Consider the following 27604-nt stretch of genomic DNA (forward strand, 5'->3'; position numbering starts at 1 on the left):
CAAGGATCTGTCTCCAGCTACATACGTACAGTACTTGGCCCAAAGGGGCCCTGGTCACTCTTAGGGCTACTAAGCACAGCCCTAGGAGAAATAATAATAATTATGATGAATATTCTACTAGAAGATCGGGTCCTTAAGTCAATTAATTTTTGTTTTTTGGGAAATAGAAGGGAAATGTCCAGGCTTCATTTGCATCATTGTTCTGGGGTGGGGATGAGGAGGAACGGTTCAGAAAGCAAGATGCCCTGGGGCGAGAGAGGGCTACCTCAGCTTGAGACCTCTTGGCAGGCCCCTTCCCCATCAGTAGCCCTGCCGGTAGGTTCTGGCAGGGCTCCTATGGCATCACTTGAATGTTGGCTGTGTATGGACCATGATCCCCTCTGGCACTAGTGCTGCAGCCACCGGCCACACTCCGCACAATTTCCCCAGAGATCCTGTGGCTGTCGAGTGGCCTAAAGGGGTTGTGTTGTGGGTCGGAATGTGGCTCTTGTCCTTGCAAACCAGGACCAAAGCGATCCAGACAACTCCCCTCAGCAGCTCGGCATCTCCAAAGCCAGGGCTGGTGGGTGCAAAGAAAGCTCCCGGATTTGTGGGGCGGGCCGAGCGTTTCGGGGAGAATTCATGCTGCAGCCAGCCGAGATGGGTGCAGAGAATGGGGCACATGGGATGGACTTTGGATGAACTGTTTCCAAACCCCCTTGGAGTGTCGCTTTGGCAGCCAGGGCCAACACCATGAATGCCACAAGAACACAGCTGGAAAAACCGGCTCTTCACGGAGGGCACAAGTCCCCCCAGACACAGGCGACAAGTTCTGCCATTGTAACAACCGAGCTGTCAAGCGACAACCCCCCCCGATCGGCCGCCTTAGTGACATGTCTTTCGGTAGGTCATGTATCGGCTCCCGCCGTGACCGGCGCCGTGGTGGGCATCACTGGGGATCGAGTCCAGGCTCACGCTGCAGCCATGCTCCCGGGGGGCTGTTTACGGCAGATGTAACACTCCCCTCTGCAACACGTGACCCCTCCCTCTCGAAAAAGGCCTCGATTTGCCTTTTCTAAACCACCTCGCAGTTTGCAGAGTCACCGACCCCCAGGCTTTGTCACGGAGGGCACCAGACGCTTGGTTCGTGCTTTAGTGGGGTGTTTTGGCACCGCCCTCCTATCCTCCCACCAAAACCCTTAATCACTACGTAGGTGCCCCCTCATGCGTCCCCCCATTCCTCTGGGTGGCCCTCCCTGGAGCAGCTTTATTCCCCAGCCCTGGATGGGAGGCCGATACAGAAACAGCGGCGTGATGTTAGTGAGCGCTGGTGGGGAGGGCTGTTGGAAGGGAAATGCTGGGTTTATTCTCCATCTGCCCTGCAATCCCCAACCCCTGATGGGTGTTGGGACCCACTCACCTGCTGGTATCCCTTTCCTCTTCCAGCCCCGGCTTATTTACACTGTAAGCAGCCTGAGGCAGAGACTCCTCAGTACTGCCTGTACAGTGCCCGGCACAATGGGGCCTGGATCCTGGTGCACCTGCTTCCTTTCACTGGGGTGTGTGTGTGTGTGTGTGTGTGTGTGTGTGTGTGCGCGCGCGCGCACGCGGCCGCGATTCTGTGGGGCCCCCGGGTCAGGTCCATTGTTTGTTTGTTTTTCAGTAGAAATGGAAGCAAATTTTCAGGGTGCAAACCTGATTACTCTTGCCCCCGTGTAAACCCGGGATAACTGGTGTCGCACCAGCGCAGAGCTAACGTGTCTGAGTCAGCCCCTCTGTGTCCCTTTTGGCAACACTTCATAGAGTTACTTTAGGTAGGATTCTATCCTGGGAGGCTGACTGACTGCTGGCAGGCCGCCAAATCTTCCTGACTAATTTTGTGGCTGTTACATCAATTTGACTGCTTTCCACAGCTTAAAAAGCACCAAATAGCAGCTCCCCTGACTGAATTACTTGGTGAATCTCATTATGTGAGAATAGGTAGCAAATGGCTCCAGGGGTAGCATGCGAGTTAGCTGATGTTAGAAATATTTAACCTACGCAGACACATCACTGACACTCCTGCAGTCCAAGGCAGGGAATGTTTCTCAGGAAGTAGACATCTGACTCCTTTCATTTGCATATAAATAAAAAAAGAGCAAGAGTGAGAGAAACCAAAAACTGTCGACTTCAGAAATCACATCCTGTGCCACCAAGGCATTAATAGTGGGTCCAACGAGCATGGATTTTTTCATGCTTCTAACCTGCATAATGACCTACCAAAACATAGCTACCCTTTCCTGGTCCAGTGGAGACGCTTGTGCTGGAAACTTGTCCATCTGCAACTGTGAATATCCTGATAGAATTTTTTTTTTAAATCTGTTGGCCAATCCACCTCTTTCAATCACACGTTGAACCTCTCTTGTCCAGCACTGTCTGGTCCAGCATGATTTCAGTTCGCCGGGTGTCCACGTAGCATGGCTGTGGCCAAGTTTCCCGTGGTCCCATAATGTTTACAACCCCCAGTCCTGAATCTCAGTGTCTGTGCTGTGATTTAGCTCTACGAGCCCAGAAAGCAGTGGCTGTGTTGGTGATGCTGCTAGACAATATGGACCTCCCATGGTTCTGCAAACTCTCTGCTCCCCACGGGTGCCGGACTACAGAGGTTCACCCTGTAGAAACACTCTTGAAGGATGAAGGCTGGGCCCTGGCGCTGGAAAATCCTGGCTTTGTTGAGAGTAGATATTTCTGGGAGTGGTTCATTTTGTGCTGCACTGATGAGAGGCCATTGATGCCAACGCTGGGTTCAGCCGACAGCCCAGGGCAGCGGACGGCATCTTCTTGAATAATTCACCATCCTGGGGCATTGAGGGGGAAAGGAGGGAAACGGTTCCCTCCTGGGGACCCACATACTTCAGGTGGGATGCTCCTGACTGTTTCTGCTGTGATGTCCATAGAGCTGCCCAGCAGAAAGAAACATTAACGCCCGCAGAGCAATTCTACTGTAGATACATTCCCAGCCAGCCCACCTTGCCAAACATCACCAGGCCTCTGGGGTTTGCTTCGAATCCCAGACTTCGGTGCATGTAAACATGACCAGAGTGACTCCGATTGCAGGAGTAATGCCGCGGGTGGTACACAGTGCGGAATCAGGCCCAGCTTTGAACTACTGCCGCCATCAAGCCCTTAATCCTCCCGTTTCTTTCAATCTACACAAAATGCCGTGGTGAGAGCGCTGCTCCTGTTGAAATCATTGTGTACCAGGCGGCAAAGTGTTTCTGAGAATCAGGCTATTGATTTAGCTGCCAACACAGATAACCTCAGTGTGAAAATGTTGGTCTGTAGCTTGAAGTAAGGTTGTGGGTGATTTTAAGCAGCCCTGAAGATGTGTTAGATTGTCCCAAAGCTTTGTTTCCCTCTTGCGCTGAAGGTCCGGAGTGTGCCAGATATGTTCTAATAGGTCAAGAGCCGTGATTATGTATATCACTGCTGGGGGCAAATAAAGATGAAGTTGTCCAAAAGATAACGAGTCCTAGCTTAAGACTGCTGCCTGACAGTGAAAAGTCGTGTAATCATGAGAACCCTTTTCCATGTTGCAAGAGTGAGTCAATGCCAGGCCGTGTGTGAAACCTAAGAGCTGTTATGTACAGTCACGTGGCTGTTATGTATAGTCACTGAATCCTCAAAAGCAATCTCTTTTCAGATGTGATTGTATCTCTCCTAAACTATTCCACCTTCCGCCCCTGTGGAGCTATCCATGCTTCCTACTGGCCTTGGTCAGGGGAGGCTGCACCCCAAAGTGTGTGTGTCACACACACACTCACACTCCAGTGAAATCAGGTGTTTGGCGGCACAAGTGAAAGTTGTGTGTTGTGGCATGGACAGCAGATGACAGCAACAACTTTTTCTCGTGCATCTGAAACCAATGGGATTGCAGCTGCGCTGGAGACTAACAGCGATCCTAATCCTCATCTCCTTTGCCGGGGCTGAGCCCTGCTAAGGAACTTTCCATGGTGCACAGTGTAGCGGCAATCTGTGTGTGACAACAAGATACTCCCGTTCGGCTCCGAGAACTTCATTGTGATTCTACCAACTTTCTGCCTCATGCCAATGAGGGAGATGACATTGTCCCGCATGGCTGTTCTGCCGTCTTACAAATCGACTGTCACTCATCTCACCCAATTACATCTCCTGCCCTGAACGTTGCAAAGAGCTGTTCTTGAAGTGCTGGGGAAAAGTTGAACGCCATCGGCGTGTGGCAGCACGTCACAAGCTGCATGTTACTCACTCTGCCCCTATGGGAGAGGTGACTACATCACACACATGGCACTGCATTGGCTCAGAGACGAAGTTTGAAAATTCATGCATATTTTGGTCTGAGTTTTCCGGGTCCCTATTTTAGATGCAGATGCAGATGCAGTTTTGGCACACACGATGCTCTTCCGGATAAAGCACTAGAAAATACACTGCGGGGAATCCTGCATTGATCCTTTCCCCTCTGTCAACACTTGTCTGTGCTTCTAGTGAAAATGGGTTGTGTTTGGTCTTTCAAACAGAAAGACCTTTTTTCCCCTTTCTGTGGGGAGAAACAGTTCTCATTCTGGTAACTACGTGCTTATACTTCCGGTTTCTACGACACCGGCTGAATTTCTACAGAACATGCAGGAAGATAATAATCATTTGTTATGGCTTCTTGGCCCCCGAAAAGGAAAGGAGGGGATGCGAATATGCCATGCCAAGACTTCGGCAGCGATGCAATTGAGGATTTCCTCGCAAGGAGATCCAAGTATCTGTGTCTTTTTGCTTTCTTTTCTCTTTGCTTAATGCCGGTTAGTGTGCAGGGAGTCTACCTGTGGGTGGGGAAGAGGCAGGGGAGTTTGCCACCAAAATGGCAGAAAAACTCAAACCCTGGTACCCATTCAGAAATGTGTTAAAATAGGTGAACGTCTCCACAGCCATGGGAGCTAGGGAAGCAAACCTGTAACCTCTGGGAGTGCTGGAAAGTTTGTCCGTTTCGTTTCCTCATTCTGGAAGTTGTTGCTATGGTAACAGGGCAACAGTCATATTTAAGAACAGAAAAAAAAATCGCAACTTTTTGCCTGAGAAACCAAGCAGAACGTGGTGTCTCCCTCTCCTCTTCCTCACGCGCATTCAGTCCTCAGTGAGCCAGACCTCCTAACGGGAAACAGGATAAACCCCCTCCTTCCCCCTCCCCCGGAGGATGCCATCTTCGTGGGTTCCTTGTGTTTCTGGCAGCAGACGGAGCCCTTTGTCACCACCCCATCCTTAAAAATCCAGGGTCCAGCATGCCCCAAGGCTGACAACTGCCAGTGCTCTATGGGTCTATGCAGGCCCCATGGAGGAGACGGTAAGGGCCAGACCTTGCTATTTTCTTAAGGGACCTTACCCCTTCTCACAGGGAGGAGGAGGCCAGTACGGACCCTCAGGCCAGCACTACCCAAAGGGCCTTTGGGATCCTGCTGAGGGAGGGCACCAGTAACCTCTCCTGTGGCTGGAAGAGACAGACTGGAAAGTGGTAGGACCAACAGGGGAACTTTGCAGCACAAGCCAAAGATGGGGCGAGTATGTGTTAGCGACGGGTGTTGCTCCCCCTCACCAAGGAGAGGGACAGAAAAGGGCATCGCGTCCTCTGCCCCTGCCCCCGCCTTTATCCTGTCTGAACAATCGCTATGAAGTCGCCCACCGAATTTATAAAGGCACACGTCGCGTTTAGGCCTCTGGCGTCACTTGGTGTTCGCCGGATTGTACTTATTGGGGTTTTATTGCAACACAGCATCGGGGGGTTTTTCTGTTTCAGGCATCGGCACTTCTGCGATGACTGGCAATTCGGTATCCTTCATGCCCTCTGTACGGGCAAAAGCCAGCAAAATATGCCCCCACTTAGTCTCGGCAGGCAGGAGCAAATATGCTGCCGTTTTAACAGTCACATGAAGAATTTAACATAGCCCGAGAGTATTTACACCCCAGCAGGCCCTTGCTTTGCAGAAATCGTGTCTTGGCCATCTTTGTGTCAAGTTGTGGGCTTCTCTGGCAGCACATAAAGGAACCGTCTCACCTGCTCAGAATCCGGCCTGGCCGTGAACTGCTCACAATGGAGCCAGCATTGGAGTTCCTGCTGTAGCAAGTGACTTCCCACCTCCCCAGAAACACAAGTAAGGGCGGTGGCTAGCAAGAATGATAGCTCAATCGATTGGGCGCTCCCTCCCCCAAGCTTCCTTCCAGCAGGGTGCTGGAAGACAATGTAGAATGACTGACTGGGAAGCTAATAGAAACACATTTGTTATTTTTTTGTGGTCTTTGACAGCATGGGCTGCAGAGGGAAATTCTCCGATCTTCTGGGAAATGTACAGCGTCAGCGCCTTATTGTTGCCTTTTGAGCAAGAACACTGGGGCCCCGACTGACATAATGACAGATTATTGTTCTTGTTAGGTGCTCCTTTCTCAGAGCCGGCATCCATACGCAGCTTGTCACCGGGCCGTTACAAGGGAGATGTGCTTATTTCTGTGCGTCTTATCTTCGGTGCGTTGCTGTTCCAGGCTGGAGTAGACATTTCTTCCCAGGCCTGATTTCTATTTGAAATAATAAGAAAGAGGAGAGTTAATACATCATTCGGTGACCTGGCTTTACAAATCAGCCGCTTATGGAGGGTGCTTGAGGAGCGTCCCTGGGAGAAGGTTCAAAGCTCCGATATGGCACTCAAATTGCAAATCCCTCCCTAATGGGACTAACAGATCAATGCAGCTGGCTTTCATGCTATTTTCATCAGATTTTAATGGCTTTCGCCTCATCTCCCATCCATTTTACAGCAGCAGGACGTCCCCATCTTCAGTCGAGCCACCTTGATGCAAAGTCGCACTCAACCTGTGTTCTCCACTGAATTTGCTTTATTTCATAGAATCATAGAATCCCAGGGCTGGCAGAGACCTCAGGAGTCACTGAGTCCAGCCGCCTGCCCAAAGCAGGACCAACCCCAACTCAATCATCCCAGCCAGGGCTTTGTCAAGCCGGGACTTAAACATCTCTAGGGATAGAGATTCCACCCCCTCCCTAGGGAACCCAGCACAGTGCTTCCCCATCCTCCTAGGGAAATAGTTTTTCCTAATCTTCTACCTAGACCTCCCCCACTGCAAATTGAGACCATTGCTCCTTGTTCTGCCATCTGCCACCCCTGAGACCAGCCTCTCTCCATCCTCTTTGGAACCTTCCTTCAGGGGAGTTGAAGGCTGCTATTGAATCCCCCTTCATTCTTCTGCAGACTAACAAGCCCAAATCCCTCAGCCTCACCTTGTAGGTCATGTGCTCCAGCCTCCGAATCATGTTTGTTGCCCTCTGCTGGACCCTCTCCAATCTGTCGACATCCATTCTGTAATGGAGGGCCCAGAACTGGATGCAATACTCCAGGGCTGTGTCTAGACTGCATCCCTTTTTCGTAAAAGGGATGCAAATTAGACACATCGCAATTGCAAATGAAGCGGGGATTTAAATCTCCCCTGCTTCATTAGCATAAAAATGGCTGCCGCTTTTTTCCGGCTCAGAGCTTTGCTGGGAAAAAGCGCCAGTCTAGACGCGGATCTTTCAGAAAATAAAGCCTTTTCTGAAAGATCCCTTATCCCTCATTTTAAGAGGAATAAGGGATCTTTCAGAAAAGGCTTTATTTTCCGAAAGATCCGCGTCTAGACTGGCGCTTTTTTCCAGCAAAGCTCCAAGCCGGAAAAAAGCGGTAGCCATTTTTATGCTAATGAAGCGGGGGAGATTTAAATCCCTGCTTCATTTGCAATTGCGATATGTCTAATTTGCATCCCTTTTACGAAAAAGGGATGCAGTCTAGACACAGCCCAGGTGTGGCTTCCCCAGTACCGAATAAAGGGGAATAATCACTTCGCTAGATCTGCTGGAAATGCTTCTCCTAATGCAACTAATATGCCCTTTGCCTCTTTGGCTACAAGGGCCCACTGTTGACTCATATCCAGCTTCCCATCCACTGTAATCCCCAGGACCTTTTCTGCAGAGCTGCTACTTAGCAGTTGGTCCCCAGCCTGTAACAATGCTTGGGAGACTTCCTTGTTGAACCTCATCAGTTTTCTCTTCGTCCAATCCTGCAATGAATTTAGGTCGCTCTGTGCCCGATCCCTGCCCTCCAGCGTATCTACCTCTCAGCCTAGCTTAGTGTCAGTTGCGAACTTGTTGAGGGTGCAATCCATCCCCTCATCCAAGTCATTAATGAAGATGTTGCACAAAATCAGCCCTAGAATTCACCTTTGGGGCACTCCAATGGAAACCGACCGCCAACCAGACATCGAGCCGTTGATCACTACCCATTGGGCATGACAATCTAGCCAGTTTTCTGTCCTCCTCACCATCCATTTATCCAATCCATACTCTCTTAACTTGCTGGCAAGAATATTGCGGGAGACCATTATCAAAAGCTTTGCTAAAGTCAGGGTATATCCCATGTTCTCAGAGCCAGTTACCTGGTCACCGAAGGCAATCAGGTTGGTCAGGCATGACTTGCCCTTGGTAAATCCGTGTTGACTATTCCTGTTCACTTCTCCCTCTTCCAAGTGCTTCAAAATGGATTCCTTGAGGGACTAAGGAGAAGCTGACTCGCCTCAATTAACCTTATTGTCCAGGGATAGCTGTAGCATGGAATGGAAACCCAGTCACATAACATTCCTAAAGTCTGGGGGATTTTCCAATAAAGGATATCTGAATGACAGTTTGGAAAGCTATAAAAATAGCGATATGATCCAGGCTGCTGATAGCTAGTATATTTACCGGCTCGGGAGCATAAAAGAAAAAAGAAGAACATATCAATAAAAATACCAAGACAATTTATACCCCTGCTGTTCAATGTCAGAGAATTCTCTGAACTTTGTGCTCTTTGAATATACAGCCAGGGTTTGAACAGTTTTGCTGGATGGTTAGAGGAGGAATCAATAATGGTTGATATATCGATCTATAAAGAGCGCAGTGTTCCCTCTGATTTTTTACATCCACGTGTGAAATACATTTTGTTATGTGCACAGAGAGATGTGCACCACTATTAGAAACACATTTTGCTGTCTGGGGCACTCTGCTAATCAGCTGGGCGGCATTTGAATCTCTCTTGGGTGGCCGCCCAGGGACCACTGAATGAGCGGGAAGCTAATCCTGTAACAGCCCACTTCCAGGGCTACCAATGAAAGGAGAGGGTGGGATATTATGGGATGAGCTGAAGCTACATTTCCATAGCCCAGCCCGGTTCACTCTGGGAAGGCTTGCTCTCTGGGACAGAGCACTGCCTTTCTGTTCTGCGTTTGCCCAGAGCCTGGAGTGAAGGGTGTTCTGTCCCAGGGGGGAGGCACTGCCGGGACGGCGATCCCCTGAATCCAACCTTTGCTTCTTGGGCCCAAGGAAAAGTGATTCTGAAGGAGATGGGGAGGGGGACTTTTCATTGTCTGCCATGTGCATTTGTTTCCAGTTCCCCTGCCGCTGGTTATGACTAGCAGGGTCAACAGCCACTATGGGCCCCTGGGCAAGTGAGGGGGGGCAGATCTACACCCCAGGAAGGCATGAGGCCATGGGTAGAGGGGACAGGGCTGGGGCAGCCAGGCCTCAGAGCCACACGGAGCACCCGGTGCGCCCCTCCAGCGATGATTTAAAAGGTCGGGGGCTCTGGGTGCCACCGGGAGCCCCCGGCCCCTTTGAAAGGCCAGGTCTCAGAGCAACTGCCCCCTTTACACTCCCCTGCCACCTACCATTCGCAGGCCTGGCCGTGTCTCAGCACTGCCGTGAACTCGGAAGCCTTCTTTGCTTGGGGGGAAATCCTGCTGTGTATTTTGCATGACAAAAGAAGGCTCCTTTACTTGTATTCAGAGAAGATAAGCTGTCCCCGATGCTCGCAAATAAATATTAAAGTTAGCTGAAGGCGAGCTGATATGCTCTGGGGGAAAGAGCTTTATTCCCTTGGCTGACGTGACACTGCAAAATTCAGTAATTGCCTCATCAGCGATAAATTACCCCTGGATTAACCCAGGGCCGCATTATGACTTTCGTGGGCCCTAGGCACTATTGCCTTCATGGGCCCCTTCCTCCATAAAAAGAAATATTAAAAATTATTTTTGATATAACTTTAAATACTTCAAAAAAAAATTCTGTTTTAGGCAAAATTTAATAGATTTTCGTGGGCCCTAAAAGTTTCATTTTTTTCTGATGTGAGAAAAAAATTAAAACATTTTCTTCAACCCTAAAAGTTCTTTTTTTTCTTCTGATTTTAGAAGAAATTTCCATTTTCGTGGGCCCCTAAAAGTATCGTGGGCCCTAGGCACTGTGCCTAATGGATAAGTCGGCTCTGGATTAATCGACCGGAAAGTCTTCCCACAGGGTGGGGTTTTTTCCCACCGGGCTGGCTGTGTATGCGTCTCTCTGGATAGGGGAAATGGGTAGGAGCTAAACAGACTCCCCTCCTATGCCCAACAAGTCGCTGTCCACAGCCAATTCTCCCAGGCGCCCATCCCCTGGTGTCTCTCCACAAGACTGGATTTCCCTGCCACTGCTGGTGGGTTCACCCCTTGCCCTGCGCAACTGCAACCCTCTGGGCCAGACCCCCAGCCGGTGGGCATGTGCCTCCATGTACCTCCCCCATCCACCTCAGTGCGGTAGCCTCTACTCTGAATGAGAAGACCACGTTGTGAATTTCAAAGCCACGTTATGCTGGAGGAGGCGGGCGGTGGCTTTGCACAATCCCCCGGGAGTTCTGCCTGCTGAACACCGCTGGCATGGCTCACACACACGTAGCAACTGCTACCGCCCGGGCAGGCAGCCTGCAACCCGCGGGCCACGTGCAGCCCCTCGGGGTTCTGAGTGTGGCCCATAGGACCGTTTCTTTCCCGCTGCCCACGCACAGGGATGTCAGATTCTGCAGGAGCCCATCTGTGGAGCTTTTTCCCTAGCAGTACAACTGAAGTGACCCGCACATAAAGCCAGGGCCTGTGCAGGTTGGTGAGGGCGGACTGCACACAACAGTGACTGGCAGCGCCGGGCGCTCCCTCTGCAGTCAATCACAGCACGGCGCCGATGCAATTGGCCCACCCTGCAATTTCTAGGTGCGCAAGCGCCGTGAGCAAAACTGCCCTCTCCTGGGAGACTGTCTTGGTTAGGACAAACTTGCAGCCCGCTGAGATAAAGCAGAGCCTCTGCTGTGACCCACTCACTAGCCTGGGTTGCCCATCGCTGTGCTAACGCCTTTCCAGGGATGCAGCAAATATCCCCCCCATGCTCCAGATTCCCGTGCTGTGAACTTTGCCCTCTTCAGTCTGGTCTGACCTGGGGTGGGAGGGCTCTGCCATTTGTGGTGCAAATCACACCCATCCCCCACCCCCAGCAAGGTGTGCAAAGAGCAGGTATTTCTGTTCACTGAGCAAGTGTGCAAACCACACCCCCTTCTCCCCTCCCACCCCGGTGTGCCCTTCCCGCAGGGGGGAGCCGGCATCTGGCTCAGTTTCTCCCACTTCTGCTTGCTCCTTTGCTTGTGTGCCCTAACGGCAGCTGGGAATCTGCGCCCACACTCAAGTAGCCATTCCTCCCCCGCTCCCATCTGGGGAAGGACCCTACCAGCCTGTGGGCTCAGTTAATTCACTAAGGCCTTCCTAGGACCCAGAGCCATGTGCAATAGAAATGCCGGGTAAGTCAGGGAGAGCAGGCTGCGCCCTGATCTGGTGTCCTGCAGAAGGACCAGAAAGGAACCTGGCCTCGCAAAGGCACGACACGGTTCAAGAAGAAATTGCAAGGGACCCGTGCACTGGTGGGGTATGCAAGATGGAGACTTCCCTCCCTGGAGATGGCTGCAACACCTGGGCTTAATGAAGGACAGCGTGTCCGCTGTCACTCGCAATCTCCTGGGTTGGGTGGATTTATGGGCGAGCCAGGTGCAACGTGCTGTCAGCACTTCCCTCGCAGTGCTTTCAAAGGCGTCCTTTTCATTGCAGCCTCTCGAGAGAAAGTTCCCACCACTATTGTCGGCTTCTGCAGATGTGACCAACCCTTCCACCGCTGAGAGAGATGTGGCCGTTTCCAAATGCCTTAAGCCTTGCCCCCATCTTACCTAGAAGAGCTCTGATTTGGAAAGGGGTCAGGAAGCCACCTTAGTTCATTTTTTTTGCACAAACTATCCACTTTCCAAATCTTTTTGACATTTGGATTAAAAAAAAACCCAACTCGGACATCAGTTTGAACCAAAAATTATTGTTTCTTCGAGGAATTGATTTTTTTATTTTTAACATCGATAAAAATGTCTCCATATTTTAGCTCTCACAATAGTTTCCTATGGGGGAAAAAGAACTGTTTCCAGCCAGGTCTACTAATTCTCATCAATAGCAACTGTACAGGTCTCACATCTGAGAGACAAATGCCTGACCCTGCAAGGGGTATTTTGATTAACTCTGGAGGCCTTTATAAAAGTTATTTACAAACATATTCCATCCTCTCCAGTCTGAAAATCTCATGCCAATCGGATTATTTACAGGATTTCCAGTCCTCCTTGTTTCCAGCTAGGTAGAATACCTAGAAAAACCTGTCAATTAGTATTTCTTCTTCTCTTTGGATCACTTTGGGGTGCAGAGACACATAGAAACCGGGGTCGGGTGGGGGGAGGAACACGTTTCACCAACATTTTAAAAATCAGGGTTCAGTTGCCAGAGGATGTTGTGAAGGGCAGGACTTTAAGAGGGTTCAAAACAGAACTAGATAAGTTCATGGAGGTTAGGTCCATCAATGGCTATTAGTCAGGGTGGGCAGGGTGTTTTGGGCAGGTGGGCAGGTGTTTTGTTCCCTTCCTCTGGGGCACCTGACATTGTTCACAGTCGGCAGACAGGACACTGGGCTAGATGGACCTGTGGTCGGACCCAGTGTGACCGTTCTGATGTTCATGTTTGATTTAGGCAAATTGATGGCTCTGAACATCTTTGAAAAGTCTCACACGCATACTCACCTCTACTCATCATCTTGCTGCACTGATATTTTATTGCCTTATGTGGGCAACAGTTTGGATTATATTGTACAATAAGGAGGGATGGGAAGGGAACAGATGGCTATGAGCGAGGATACTTAATGTTTCAGAGAGCAAGTGCTATTGGTGCAAACTGTACCCAGGGGGATATAGAACCTGCTACATTCACTCTTCTGCTTCCAGACAGCCGTGCTGTAGCAGCTGAGGTAGCCAGGGGTCAGCTGTGGGGCAGGATGGTCCCAAGCAGCCTCCCACCCCACCTCACAACCACACTGCCAGGACTCAGTTGACCATCAACAATGGATTTGTGTGATGATAGTGGCAGCAAGTCTACATAAGAAATGATTTATCACCATGGATTGCTTGGGAACATTGGATGGCAGCAACTGTGCTGCATCACAGGAGGCCTCCATTTAGGGCTGTAACTTCAGCAAACAAGCCGTTTCCACAATTTAAGCCGTTCTGGTTTTACTCCGGGGGTGCCATGGCAAAGTGAGGGTGATCCGTTTCAAGAACTGCCTGCTCCTTGGATGGTACTTCTTTTGCCAATATATTCTACTGACATTCAGGGTCAGAATTGCAGAGAATGGGAGCTCATCATTCAGTTTGTTTTTGGTTTTTTCCTCTGAAGTAAGTAACCAGAAAGAAACTAGACCATCTCTCAGGGATGATCTGGATGGTGCGTGGTCCTGCTGTGAGGGCCGGGGACTGGACTTGATGACCTCTTGAGGTCCCTGCCAGTTCTAAGATTCCAGGATTCTATGATTCTGTGGAAGACCTAACTTTCCAAACTCGCTTTTTGGGACATGTAGCTCAGGGACCTTTTACGTACCAGCTTTTGTAGGAACAGATCCTTCCTAGGCATGGCTCCAGAGGGTAGGCTCTGGGTGTGAGAAGACCTCCACGCAAAAAGAGGAAGGTGCATTGAGTGCTTTGCCTCCTTGAGGCTGTGCTCAGGGACGTTATGCTGAGACAGGCACATCTTTCGGGTGCAACATGACATCTCAGGTGCTAGTCAATGGCGGTATTGCTCATCCATGCTTTCAACATTCAGGCCTCAAAATCCCAGGAGACTAAGAGGCAAAAGTAGAATAACCATTGGGTTCTTTTCTGGTGACTCAGCCCTTCAGGGCTCATGGTTTCGAGCTTTTTCTGATCTGTTACAAGGTTTGGAACTTTTTTTTAAGCTAAAGCTGAAATCATAGAATCATAGAATACTAGGACTGGAAGGGACCTCGAGAGGTCATCGAGTCCAGTCCCCTGCCCTCTTGGCAGGACCAAATACTGCCTACACCATCCCTGATAGACATTTATCTAACCTACTCTTAAATATCTCCAGAGATGGGGATTCCACAACCTCCCTGGGCAATTTATTCCAGTGTTTGACTACCCTGACAGTTAGGAATTTTTTCCTAATGTCCAACCTAAACCTCCCTTGCTGCAGTTTAAGCCCATTGCTTCTTGTCCTATCCTCAGAGGCCAAGATGAACAAGTTTTCTCCCTCCTGCTTATGACACCCTTTAAGATACCTGAAAACTGCTATCATGTCCCCCCTCAATCTTCTCTTTTCTAAACTAAACAAACCCAATTCCTTCAGTCTTCCCTCATAGGTCATGTTCTTTAGGCTTTTAATCATTCTCGTTGCTCTTCTCTGGACCTTCTCCAATTTCTCCACATCTTTCTTGAAATGCAGTGCCCAGAACTGGACACAATACTCAAACTAAGGCCTAACCAGCGCAGAGTAGAGCGGAAGAATGACTTCTCATGTCTTGCTCACAACACACCTGTTAATGCATCCTAGGATCATGTTTGCTTTCTTTGCAAGAGCATCACACTGCTAACTCATATTCAATTTGTGGTCCACTATGACCCCTAGATCCCTTTCTGCCGTACGCCTTCCCAGACAGTCGCTTCCCATTCTGTATGTGTGAAACTGATTGTTCCTTCCTAAGTGGAGCACTTCGCATTTGTCTTTATTAAACTTCACCCTATTTACCTTAGACCATTTCTCCAATTTGTCCAGGTCATTTTGAATTATTACCCTATCCTCCAGAAATATTCTCAGTGATCACATGACTCCAGGAGCTGAACCATTCTAAACGGGAGCGAATACCGTGACATTTGCAACAAAACTGTGAGATCTGGCAGCACTGCACTTGAGATCATTAGAGACCCTTTGTCTTTTTAGAGGTGAATGAAAGCTGTTCAAGCCAATTTCCTATTTCAGAAATCATACTCTGCTTAAAATCCCCCCTCTCCATCACTGGTGTAGAGCAGAGGCAGGCTAGATATGGCCCATGGGCCGGATCCAGCCTGCCAAGCCTCTAGATCCAGCCCATGGGCCTCCTGACCTGGCCCACAGGCCACCCGGCTTGGACCTTCAAGCACAGAGCAGCCAGCTGCTTCCATGCAGTCCCATGACACTTTGAGCAGCTGGCTGCTCCCTGTGGGTCTCTGCTCCAGGCACCGGTGGGACGGGAGGGCTTCATGTAAACTGGCCAATGGGATCTGAGAGATTTTCCTTGGGGCAGAATCAGGCACAAAGCCTCCCCTCTCCTCAGTGCCTAGAGCAAAGAGTCACAGGAAGCAACCAGCCATTTAGAGCAGCCTGGGGCTGTGACAGGCAGGGACCCAGCCTCGGGGTCCTGTGGGGCTGCTGACTGGGAGCTAGCTATGTAAACGCCTCCCAGCCTCTGACACCCCAGCCCTTCCCACTCCCCAAATCCCTGCCCCAGGTCACCATCCAAACCCTCTGCACCTTCCTTCTCCTCCTTCCCTTGGTCACCACTCCCTCCCAGAACCTGCACTCCCCTCCTACATCCCTCCTCCAGACCAGGATCCTCTCCTGCACCCAGACCCCCTCCCAGACCCTGCACCCCAATCTCCTGCCACAAATCACAATCCTCATCCTTCACCCAAACTCCCTCTCAAACCCCTTACTCCCTCCTGCACCCCAGTTCCCAACCCTAAGTTCCTTTCTGCACTCCCGCGAGGGGCTGGGCTCTGCAGAGGATGCAGGCTGGAGGAGATCCAGGCTGGAACGGATTTGGTGGAACCCCGCAGGCCCCATCTTGTGATGAGCAGGTGGGCGGGTGGCAGGGCTCTGAGCCAAAGCTGCACACCCACGGTGATCGGGCAGGTGGATACTGAACCCCATTACCGGTCCGGGTGAGCCCCCAGAGTGGCCCAGCTGCAGGCCTGACAAGACCACAAAATGGAGCCTTTGGTTTATGCTCAAGGCAGGGAGCCCGGAGGCACAAGCAAGGCAAGAGCCTCTGCATCCATGTTTGGCGGGGAGAGGACCTGTAGGAGGCATGAGGTATAAGCGGCAAGGGAGGGCCTTGCCTTCCCATGCCACTGCCTGGCCCCGCCCATTCTCTACCCCCTACTGGAGGTAGGTACGGGGGGGGAGTGTTGCTGCCCTTGAGCATCTGCCCTCCCCATGGTGTGGGAGGGAGGCAACTTGGCTCTCGGGGCAACTTGGGGCCCGGGAAAAAGGGGCGGGGCTGGGGGCAGGGCTGCGGACTTGCCTCCCCCAGCTCTACCTTTACCCACCACCGGTGCCCCAACTTCAGCGTGACTCCCGGGCCTCGGCTGTACTGAGGCTGGGGCAGTGAGCCCAGTCTGCTCCAGGGCAGGAGCTTGGGGATGCCTGCAAGTCCCTGCCCAGGGGCTGGGGCGGGGCGGGGCGGGGGGCTGGGGACATGCGCTGTCCCTTCCCTGCCTCTGCTCTGGAGTCAGGGTGGCTCATGCGGGGTTCTGGAGGCCTGCTGCTATGGCAGTGGGGAGCCCTGCCCCATGGAGGGCGGGGCCTCATGCAGAGGGGGCGGGGCTGGGGGCTTGCCTGCCCCTGCCCTAGGATCACCCACCGCTCATGCTGGAGGGTGAGACCGTGGGTCCGTCTATCCCCACTTGAACTATCGCCTGTTTGATGAGACAGCTGGGGGGAGGGTTCGGGGAGCTACGTGGTGGCAATGAGGTGGACAGACAGACTGGAAGCTGAGAGGACAGCCTTTGTGTAGAACAAGCAGCCCTAGGAATCGCCCTGGCCCCCAGACTTTTTAATTAGCCTTGTTCCAGTATTAGTGAGGCTGGAAGTAAAAACTCGTCCCCTGCACTGCTAAGGAGGGGCTGAAAGGATCCCGCCATGGAAGGCCAAGCAAGAGGCAAGGTGGCTGGAAGGACGGCCCAGCTATGCTACCCGTGTCTATGAGCACAGCCCCTCCAAGGAGAAGAGAACACAGGCTGTGTTTGCTGCTCTGGTATAGAAAAGACATGACAGATTTAATCACAGCAATTAAAAAACAAGGACCTCTGGAGGGTAAGAAAATGAGAGAACTTTGTGGGGTGCTGGGGGGAAGGCAGAGGATTAAATTCCACACAACAGGAAAGAGGAATATTGTTTTTAACAACTATTCGATTAGCTGCCAGCGGGGATTTTTTTTTTTTTTTAATATGCAAAATGTTCAGTGAGCTTCAAATGAAGTTTCATGGCAGCTTGATTCTTCTGCTCCCATCTGTGCAGCACGACATTAAAATCAGCAGCAAAGCAATAATGCTCCCCCCTCCCTCTCCAATTAAGTTGCTGAACATTTTTTTCTAAGCCCTTTCTTTCCTCTTTTATTTTGATATGCAAGACTGAGAGGAAGATAATCCCTTGTTGGGCCTCATTACGAGGTTTGTGGGGGTGGTGGGGACCGTTAATTGTTCTCTAGGTGATGTTATTTCTGGGCAGTTTATTTATTTATTTCATTTAAGCACATGAGAATTTTTTTTTTTAATTTTTATTTTCATTTTCATTTTTTACAGCTTAGATGTAACGTGGGGTGGTAATACTGAGACAGGCTTAACAGCAATTATTCTGAGCAATCGGTATTCCTATTTTCCCCCTAAATGATCAAAAGTGGTAACACAAATCTTCCCTCAGTTGCTAACCCCGCTGTCCAGGCAAAGGAGTTAATGGATAGGTTTCTGACTCTGTGCCTCTAGGAAATGAAAACAGAGCAAGAAATGACTGGGCAGACTCTGAATTTAGTGGAATTTTTCAGTTCTGTGTCACTGTGGACAGTCTTTCAGGCAATCTGGAAAGCAGGTGAAAATCAGCAATAGAAATTAAATGTGTCTGGTTGGCCAGATAGAAAAATGAATGCACACAAGCCATTTTCCTCTCTGGAATTCTTTCTTGTTGCATGCCTGGTGCGAGTCAGAGTTGAGAACAACTGTGGGAGGTTTCAGTCAAGTGCCTGACAGAACTGTGCTCGCAATTTGGAGAGACCAGGAGTCAGTCTGGGAAAAGTCCAGGGCTGGGAGACAGGGGTCCTGCAAGTCAAGAATAATGGACGTTGACAGAGCAACTCAGAGTGGTAGCCCCCCAACCTGAAGCAAATATTCGCCCGCAGTCACACCCCACCCTACAAAAACACTATCTCAGGAACCTATCCCTTCCACCGCCAACTCTGTCCACACATCTATACCAGTGACACCAGCGCAGGACCTAACCACATCAGCCACTGCATCAGAAGCTCATCCACCTTCCCTTCTGCAAATGTGATATGTGCCAGCAATGCCTCTCGGGCCTCTGCCTTGTCTATTGGCCACACCAGACAGTCTCTGTGCCAAAGGATAAATGGAATCAAGTCAAACATCAGGAAAAGCAACACACAAAAACCTCCTTGAACACGCTGTAATGGATTTACAAGGAGCCACCCTTCCACCAAAACCCCAGATTACAAAAGGAGACAGCAGCCCTGCAATTCATTTGCAAATTTAACATGATCAAATTAGGGCTGAATAAGGACTTCAGATGGTTGTCTCACTACAAAGGCAGTTTTCCCCTCTCTTGGTATTCGCACCTCCCCATCAGCTGCTGGGAGTGAGCCACACCCACCCTGCATGAATTGGCCTCTTAACACTGGTCCTACTCTTGATAAGTTGCTCCCTTCTTTTGATATGGTAGTGTGTGTATATAAAAACCACTCCCTCACATGCACGGAGTCCCCACCTCATAGAATAATAGAGCTGGAAGAGCAGGAGGTCATCGAGTCCAACCCCCTGCCCAAAGCAGGACCAACCCCGACTCCATCAGCCCAGCCAGGGCTTTGTCAAGCCGGGACTTCAAAACCTCTAGGGATGGAGAGTCCACCCCCGCCCTAGGGAACCCAGCCCAGCACTTCACTCCCTTCCTAGTGAAATAGATTTTTCTAATATCCAACCTAGACTTCCCCTTCTGCAACTTGAGACCATTGTTCTTTGTTCTGCCATCTGTCACTACTGTGAACAGCCTCTCTCCATCCTCTTCGAAATCCCCTTCAGGAAGTTGAAGGCTGCTATCAAATCCCCCCTCACTCTTCTCGTCTGCAGACAAAACAAGCCCAAATCCCTCAGCCTCTCCTTTTAGGTCATGTGCTCCAGTCCCCTAATCATTTTGGTCGCCCTCTGCTGGACCCTCTCCAATGCGTCCACATCCTTTCTATAGTGGGGAGCCCAGAACTGGGCACAATACTCCGGATGTGGCCTCACCATTGCTGAATAAAGGGGAAAAATCACATCTCTGGATCTGCTGGCAACGCTCCTCCTATTGCATCCTAATATGCCATTAGTCTTCTTGGCTTATCTGTGATTTCCACTCTATGGCTTCATCCAGACTGCAAGCCGCTTTCGAAAGAAGCTTTTTCAAAAAAGAGTGTCTAGACTACAACCAGTACTTTCAAAAAAGCACAGTTTGCGTTACATAGTACCTTTTTTCGAAAGAGCACTTTCGAAAAAAGGTGTTCTTCCTTGAAAAATGAGGTTTTCCACGGTCAAAAAAATTCCCGCGTTCTTTCCATTTACTTTAGAAAGAACGCGGCAGCAGTCTAGATGCAGGGGAAGTTTTTTCGAAAAAAAGGCCACTTTTTAAAAAAAAAACCTGCAGTCTAGATACACCCTATGTGTCTGACAAAGTGGTTTTGACCCACAAAAGCTGATGCCCAAATACATCTGTTAGGGTATGTCTACACTAGCCACCCTACTTTGAACTAGGGTGGCTAATGTAGTCATTCGAACTTCACAATGAAGCCCGGGATTAAAATATTCTCGGGCACCACCATTTTTAAATGCCCAGTAGTTCGGACTCCCTGCTCGTGTCTACACGCAGCATGGGCTAGGTAGTTCGAACTAAAGCTCCTAATTCGAACTACCGTTACTCCACCTGCAATGAGCATTTAAAAATGGCGGAGCCCGGGAACATGCAAATAAAGCCCAGGATATTTAAATCCCGGGCTTCATTTGCAAGTTCGAATGCATACATTAGCCACCCTAGTTTGAACTAGGGTGGCAGTGTAGACATACCCTTAGTCTGTAAGGGTATGTCTACACTATCCCCCTAGTTCGAAGTAGGGGGGGTAATGTAGTCATACGGAGTTGCAAATGAAGCCCGGGATTTGAATTTCCCGGGCTTCATTTGCATAAAGCCGGCCGGCGCCATTTTTAAATGCCGGCTAGGTCGTTCCACGTGGAACGAGGCGTACAGCTAGTTCAGATAGGAAGCCTAATCTGAACTAGCTAGTCCGTGCCGCGTGTAGCCGCGCGGCACGGGGTCCGACCTAGCTGGCATTTAAAAATGGTGCCGGCCGGCTTTATGCAAATGAAGCCCAGGAAATTCAAATCCCGGGCTTCATTTGCAACTCCGTATGACTACATTACCCCCCCTAGTTCGAACTAGGGGGGTAGTGTAGACATACCCTAAGGTGCCCCAGGACTCCTCGTTGTTGACAGAACAGTGTGTGGACAGGTCCAGAGTCAAAGGAAGTGCTTTCAGGTCAGCTTTGAGACAGACTAGGAAGCCTCTGGGAGTGGGCAAGGAAAGCTCAGAGGGGAATCTCCTCCAGGTTTTCTGAGGAAGCCTCATTTCGTATTTCCTGAACACTCACACCAACAATAGCACAAAATAAACGGAGTCACAGTCAACATAGCGAGAATTATTAGTATTGAAGGAACAGAGGGAATGGGAACAACACAGAAGGAAGAAATAATATTCTTAATCTGAATTTCTTGGGTTGCCAAATCTTTTCATGTGTATTTCACTGGCATCTATTAATGCTGGGAAACCGTCTGAATGTCATAAAAGATTTAGCAGCTGCTTGAGTGAAGCCAAGACTTGAAAGAATTTTTTTAAAGGCAGAAATGTACAAAACCTCTTTTTATCTGAATTATGTAACACTTTAGAAGATTAAGGGGACTACAAAAGACTGGAGCCCCCAAGTTATCTGTAGCTAGGAAAAAAATGAGTGCACAGAAGCTATGCTATAAACATTTTAGAATATCAAATACCATAGATTGCACTGATTTCTTTTTTATGCTTTAGATTGAGATAAAGAAAAGCCATTCTGCTTGAGAGCAGAATAAAATATTTCAGGGAAAACAGTACTTTGCAAATTTACCAAGCAAATCAGCAAAAACCAAACCAAACAAAAAGACTCTCTAGCATGTTAGCAGGCAAATACATTCATTAGGGCCCCTCACCTTCAACTACTGGTTTAGGCACATGCTTAATTTTAGTCTCCGAGGGGTCGCCATGTGAGTCTGTATCTGCAAAAACAATGAGGAGTCCCCTGGTACCTTAGAGACAAACAGATTAGTAAATGTGCAGGCGGATGAGTCTGCACATTATGTGGTTTGGTCTGGTGATGCTGTCACATGTATAGATGAGTGGACAGATCTGGCCACAGGGTTTGTTGCATAGGGAGGTAGCAGGGGCTTGGCCCTGGAGTTGCCCAGGGGATAGCGCATTCACGGGAAAGCACAGGGTGGTGGGTTGAAGCAGCTGGATAGCCAATGCAAGATGCCCCTGCATTCAGAAGGCAGGCTAAGGGACCCTCTGAAGGCAGCTGAAGGGTGGACCCTGGAGTGGCCAAGGAAACAGGGCATTTGCCACATGCCCAAGACTAGCACCCCAGCCTAGCTTGGGGAAAGTGGATGAGATGCAGGGAGGAAGGGCAACAGGGCAAATACAACTTAACTCCTCCTCCTGCATGTTCTTTTTCTTCATCATCATTTTACAAAGAAACGGCCCTTCGCTTTCATCACATGTGATAGGGTCTGTTTTTAATGACAGATGCCCCAAGAAAGTATCTCTCAGCCACTGCGAGAAGCCAAACTGCATTGGCCTAATGAAAGCATCATTCTGAGTAACGAGAAGCAAAGAAGCGCCCTCTCCATTACTCACCAGTCAAAAAGAACATAAGAGCATAACAACGTCCAGACTGGGACAGACCAAAGGTCCATCTAGCCCAGGGTCCTGTCTGCTGACAGTGGCCAATGCCAGGTGCCCCAGAGGGAGTGAACAGAACAAAAAGCATTGATGGACCTAACCTCCATGAATTTATCTAGCTCTTTTGGAACCCTATTAAAGTCCTGTCCTTCACAACATCCTCTGGCAAGGAGTTCCACAGGTTGACTGTGCACTGCATGAAGAAAAACGTCCTTTTGTTTGTTTTAAACCTGCTGCCTATTCATTTCATTCAGTGACCCCTCGTTCTTGTGTTATAGGAAGGACACCTTCTGTTCCAAGGCTCCATAAACTAGCCGTTGCTGGGGTTGCCAGATTGGCCAATAAGAGTGATTTCAACCAATTAGGAGAGGTGCTAACCCAGCGTCTGGACTTGGCTGCCATATCAGGCAGGATGCACATGTGCCAACAGTCACCAGTGGGAACCTCCTGGTCTGTCAGCCCCAGCTCTTGCTTGGATGCGCGCATGAGAGCAGTGGGACTTGGACTCATGGCTAGTGACTGGTCTTTGGCAGACCAGACAGCTGTCCTGCCTCGATTCCAGCAACAGCTGCTCACCGGCAGCATCAGGCTGAAAGGAAAAACGTTTCCCCAGGTTTCATGCTGCAAAAGAAATGACACTCGCTTTCTGGACCCATCCCTCTGCCCCGACGCTTGCCTGGAGTTTTACCGGTAGCATGTCCACCTGATGGCAGAGGAGGACTACACCTGATGTCAGGTGTCTCTCTGACGTTGTGGTGGAGACAAGAAACCTGAAACTATTTGGCTACGTCTAGACTGGCATGATTTTCTGCAAATGCTTTTAAGGGAAAAGTTTTTCCGTTAAAAGCATTTGCGGAAAAGAGCGTCTAGATTGGCACGGACGCTTTTCCGCAAAAGCACTTTTTGCAGAAAAGCGTCCGTGCCAATCTAGACACGGTTTTGCGCAAGAAAGCCCTGATCGCCATTTTCACCATCAGGGCTTTTTTGCGCAAAACAGTTTTTAGCTGTCTACACTGGCCCTCTTGCACAAAAACATTTCCGGAAAAGGGCTTTTGCCCGAACGGGAACGTCAAAGCATTTGCGCAAGAAGCACTGATTTCGGACAGTAGAACGTCAGTGCTTTGGCGACTGCTTTTGTGGAAAAACTTGCCAGTCTAGACGCAGCCTTTGTGAATGGGGCGAGGAATGTGCGGGCCAAAAATCGCTCTCACGTCAGGACCACTGCTTTGTGCTCGGACCGGACGCCGAGTTGTTCGTGTGGTAGATCCCACTTTGAGCATGCCGCTGTCTAAGGGCTGTCTGGGCTGAAGGGGCATGAGAACTAACCGTCCTCCAACACAGCAGCAACAAGTACAAACCAAAGCATAGGGACTGCCCAGAAAGCGCCTTTGTGGAAATGACATGAGACCCGATCCAAAACCAATAGAAAGACTCCCTGGCTAGTGTGGGCCTGGATCAGACCAGTTCTGAACCTCTCCTTCATCCCCAGCTGGCCATGTCAAACTGGATTAACCTACAAGTCACAAGACTGTACTTTTTGTAGCTTCCACCCAGTGTTCCCTGTACGCAGAGGGCTTGAATCACTCTGGAGAGATTCACATGCCACCCAGCTGATTAGCAGAGCCAGCAGCAAATATTTATCCTAGTGGTGCACATCTTCACATGCCTTGGTGTACATAACAAAATTCATTCCATCCATGGATGGAAAAAAATTAGAGGAAACACTGGTCTCCACCCCTGCACACCCTATCAGAAATCTAACACTTAAACAACTGTCTGTTCCTTCAGCTCTCAGCATAACCAGCAACTCAGATTTGGCAACTGGGGCTTAGCATATGATTTTGTTTATGAGAAGGGAGATAAAGGTGACTCTAGCATCCTCTCCTATGACTCCTGTCTGCACTGTAGGGAGAATGGTGTGTCTGCTATAAGTAGGGGAAGAAGCTATGGTGTGGCATGAAGACAAATCAGGAGACGATATCATTTCCCCACCATTTTTTAACTACCCCTTCGCTTGAATTCTGAAATGTCTCCTCATGCAGTGTCCCTGCAGCCGCTCTGTGCTGACCCTCGGCTTGCTGGGAAAAGTCACACTCCCGAAATGAAGCTATTAACATGCTGCATGGCTCAGCAAGGAGGGGACGCACGTTACCTATTGTTGCTGCACTCGCAAAGGCAATTTATGCCACATATAATTCTTGGGTAAATATTTAGAGGCATGGGGGAATAATCAGACTTTCCAACGAGCTCCCTGCCAGAAGAAGCTGTTAATAAGTGTACTGCCATGCCAGGCGTCTGAACGTATTTGGCTGCATTTCAGTTGTGAGCGGTGCCAGCCCAGCCCCTGCTAATAAGTAATTAGAAGATCATTAACATTTGTAATGAACAATGGGAAACATCTGGGCCGAATAACGTCTTAGAAACTTTCGCCTGATTCATGGAGTCCAGCAGAGAGGTGCAGTGGTGCAGGTCCAGAAACCGATGCCATGATCGCACACGATGTCAAACAGTGGGGGCTGGGTTTGCAGCAGGCATGTCGGAGGCTGGGTTTGGGAGCAACAGAGCATCCTCTAAGCAGGCATAAAGCTGCCCAGAATTCTTCCTCTGCTACAGGACAGGAAGCTGGCTGAAACTGCCCACATGGGGTAGCCCGGGGATGGCAGAGAGCCAACACACTGGGGTGGTACACCAGCAGGGATCCTCGCCGTGTGAGATTCTCTGAAGGCCTGGCTGGAATCGTAGAATCACCGAACACTAGAACTGGAAGAGACCTTGAGAGGTCACTAAGTCCAGTACCTTGCTCTCACAGCAAGACCACGCACCAAATAGATCATACTTGACAGGTGTCTGTCCAACCTGCTCTTCAATATCTCCAGTGATGGGGATTCCACAACCTCCCTGGGCAATTGATTCCAGTGTTTAACCACCCTGACAGTTAGGCAGCACTACAATGGCCTTGCTTCTTAAACCAGTTAATTATTGCAGGAGGTTATATGTCATCGGTGGGAATAAATTGGGCTGAAGGGAGAGAGGGAGAAACCTTTGTAGCATCAAAAGCTCCCACCTGTATCCTTAATTGTAAGGGCAAAATGTTGGGGAATCCCCTTAATTACTTAACCTGGCACATTTCCAGCAGGTGGCTTGGCTTCTGTCCAAAACAGATCCATCAAAAGCCTCTGGGCCAACATAAGCAATTGAGCTTTTAATCCTTTCTCCCTCTCTGGATCGAAAGGGAGCTGGAGATGAACCTGGTGGTTAGTGGGCATGCAAGAGAGAAAGACGGGTGGGAATTCTTTGTAATGCTCTTGGGTTGAAGGTTTGGGGTGATGTTTTTTGATTATGTTCCCATAGCAATTAGAGGCTGTAATGGAGACCGTCACATTGTGCTGGGTGCTGTGTATAGCTGTAGCGAAAGACTATCCCTGCTCTACACAACTTCCAATTGCAATGCAAAAGGCAGACAAAGGAACCTCTAGTTCCTCTGCTTTCCAGACCGGTTGCTGAGAGATTCAGAGCTTTCCCCAAGCAGTCCGTGAGGGCGTTGTGTATTGTCTCTCCTCAGTTGCCATCTGGTGCCTTGACCTGTGCAGCTTTCTCACCCCATATCAGTTCCTTTCTGGTTAGGCTGAGTTGCAAAAACCTATGAAAACAGTTAACATGAGGTACCACACCATTCCCAGCTTTCACATTAAATGCCCCATCCCACTTCTAATGTCAGTACCAGGCAAATTAGTTGAAACAATAGTAAAGAATAAAATTGTCAGACACACAGAAGAACATAATTTGTTGGGCAAAAGTCAATATGGTTTCTGTAAAGGGAAATCATGTCTTACTAATCCATTAGAGTTCTTTGAAAGGGTCAACAAACAATACTCCAGGGTTACGTCTACACTGGCCCCTTCTCCGGAAGAGGCATGCTAATTTTGAACTTTGGAATAGGGAAATCCACGGGGGATTTAAATATCCCCCGCGGGATTTAAATAAACATGGCCGCCGCTTTTTTTCCGGCTTGGGGAAAAGCCAGAAAAGAGCGTCTAGACTGGCGCGATCCTCCGGAATAAAGCCCTTTTCCGGAGGATCTCTTATTCCTACTTGCAATTCAGTGGTTCTCAGATCCTAGAATGCTACAATAGCAACAACTCATCAAAGATTGGGAGGGAGAAAGAAGAACTCATTGGCCACGTTGAGAATTGTCTGCTTAGGAACACTTAGGAGCTACTGAAATGTCTGATTTCCACTGGCCGATCCTTCCTCAGCGAGCTTCAGCAGGTCAACATTTGCGGTGTGTCAGTGCAGTAGCTGATGCAGGAGCCTTCAACCTGTTTGTTAAACTCTCGAGAGACTCGTAAAGCTGCACCAGGCTGGGCATTAACATGTAAACAAGCACCAGTTTAGACGAGGCAGATGTTGTAATGACTTCTGCTGCGTGCGAGATGATTGCCAGTTTGAACAGAAGGCCGTAAATTCTAGGAAATGGAAATGTTTAAAGGTCTTCTCCTACCTTCCTTGTTCCCGCTCAGATTTATTCTTCCCTGCACTTTACTCTGCTGGCTGAGATTTCTTCGGCTGCTGCTGAAATGCCATAGGGCATATTCAGCAGTGGTGCAAATGCAGAGATTTCCAAAGAACTACGTGTGCTTCTCTTCGAGCTGAATTGGTACCCCCTGGATTTCTGTATAATTTGAAGAAGGAAACGCCTCCCATGATTCAGCCTTTTATGTAAAAAACCCACTGATGGGCTGACCAATTCAGATACGATTTGACAAAACCAACAGGAATTTGGAAGGGCTGCCGTGTGAAGAGAGATTAAGAAGATTGGGACTTTTCACTTTAGAAAATAGGGGACTAAGATATGATAGAGATCTATAAAATCATGACAGGCAGTGTTCCCTCTAAGCTGAGCGCTTGGGTGGCCACGCATGACAGAGGCAGCTGCCACTCAGCTGATTGGCAGAGCACCCACAGCTGCCCACAATTGCCAGTATGTGTATCTATTAGTGGTGCACATCTGCACATGCCTTAGTGCATATGGCATTTATTCTGCACATGGAACTTTGATGACAGGTAAGGAGAAAGTGAACAAGGAAGTTATTTACTTTTTCCATAACATAAGAACTAGAGATTACCAAATGAAACTAATAGGTAGCAGGTTTAAAACAAACTAAAGGAAGTTTTTCTTCACGTGGCACACAGTTAACCTGTAGAACTCCTTGCCAGAGGACATTGTGAAGACCAGGACTTTATCAGGGTTCAAAAAAGAACTGGATAGACTAGTGGAGGTTAGGTCCATCAGTACTTATGAGCCAGGATGGGTAGGAATGGTGTCTGTTTTGGGACCCGTACTGTTCAATATCTCCATCAATGATGTAGATATTGGGATAGAGAGTAC

General features: G+C 49.4%; 1 long non-coding RNA gene across 1 annotated transcript in view; it reads right to left on the bottom strand.

The window, feature by feature from the left end:
* Window positions 1-1680: 1680 nt before the first annotated feature.
* Window positions 1681-27604, bottom strand: part of LOC106732131 (uncharacterized) — a 52995-nt gene continuing 27071 nt past the window's right edge. Inside the window, exon 3 of the long non-coding RNA XR_012897293.1 lies at window positions 1681-6549. This is a non-coding gene — a long non-coding RNA (uncharacterized LOC106732131). The remainder of the gene's footprint in view (window positions 6550-27604) is intronic.

This window comes from Pelodiscus sinensis, chromosome 23 (assembly GCF_049634645.1).
Source record: "Pelodiscus sinensis isolate JC-2024 chromosome 23, ASM4963464v1, whole genome shotgun sequence".
Lineage (NCBI taxonomy): Eukaryota > Metazoa > Chordata > Testudines > Trionychidae > Pelodiscus > Pelodiscus sinensis.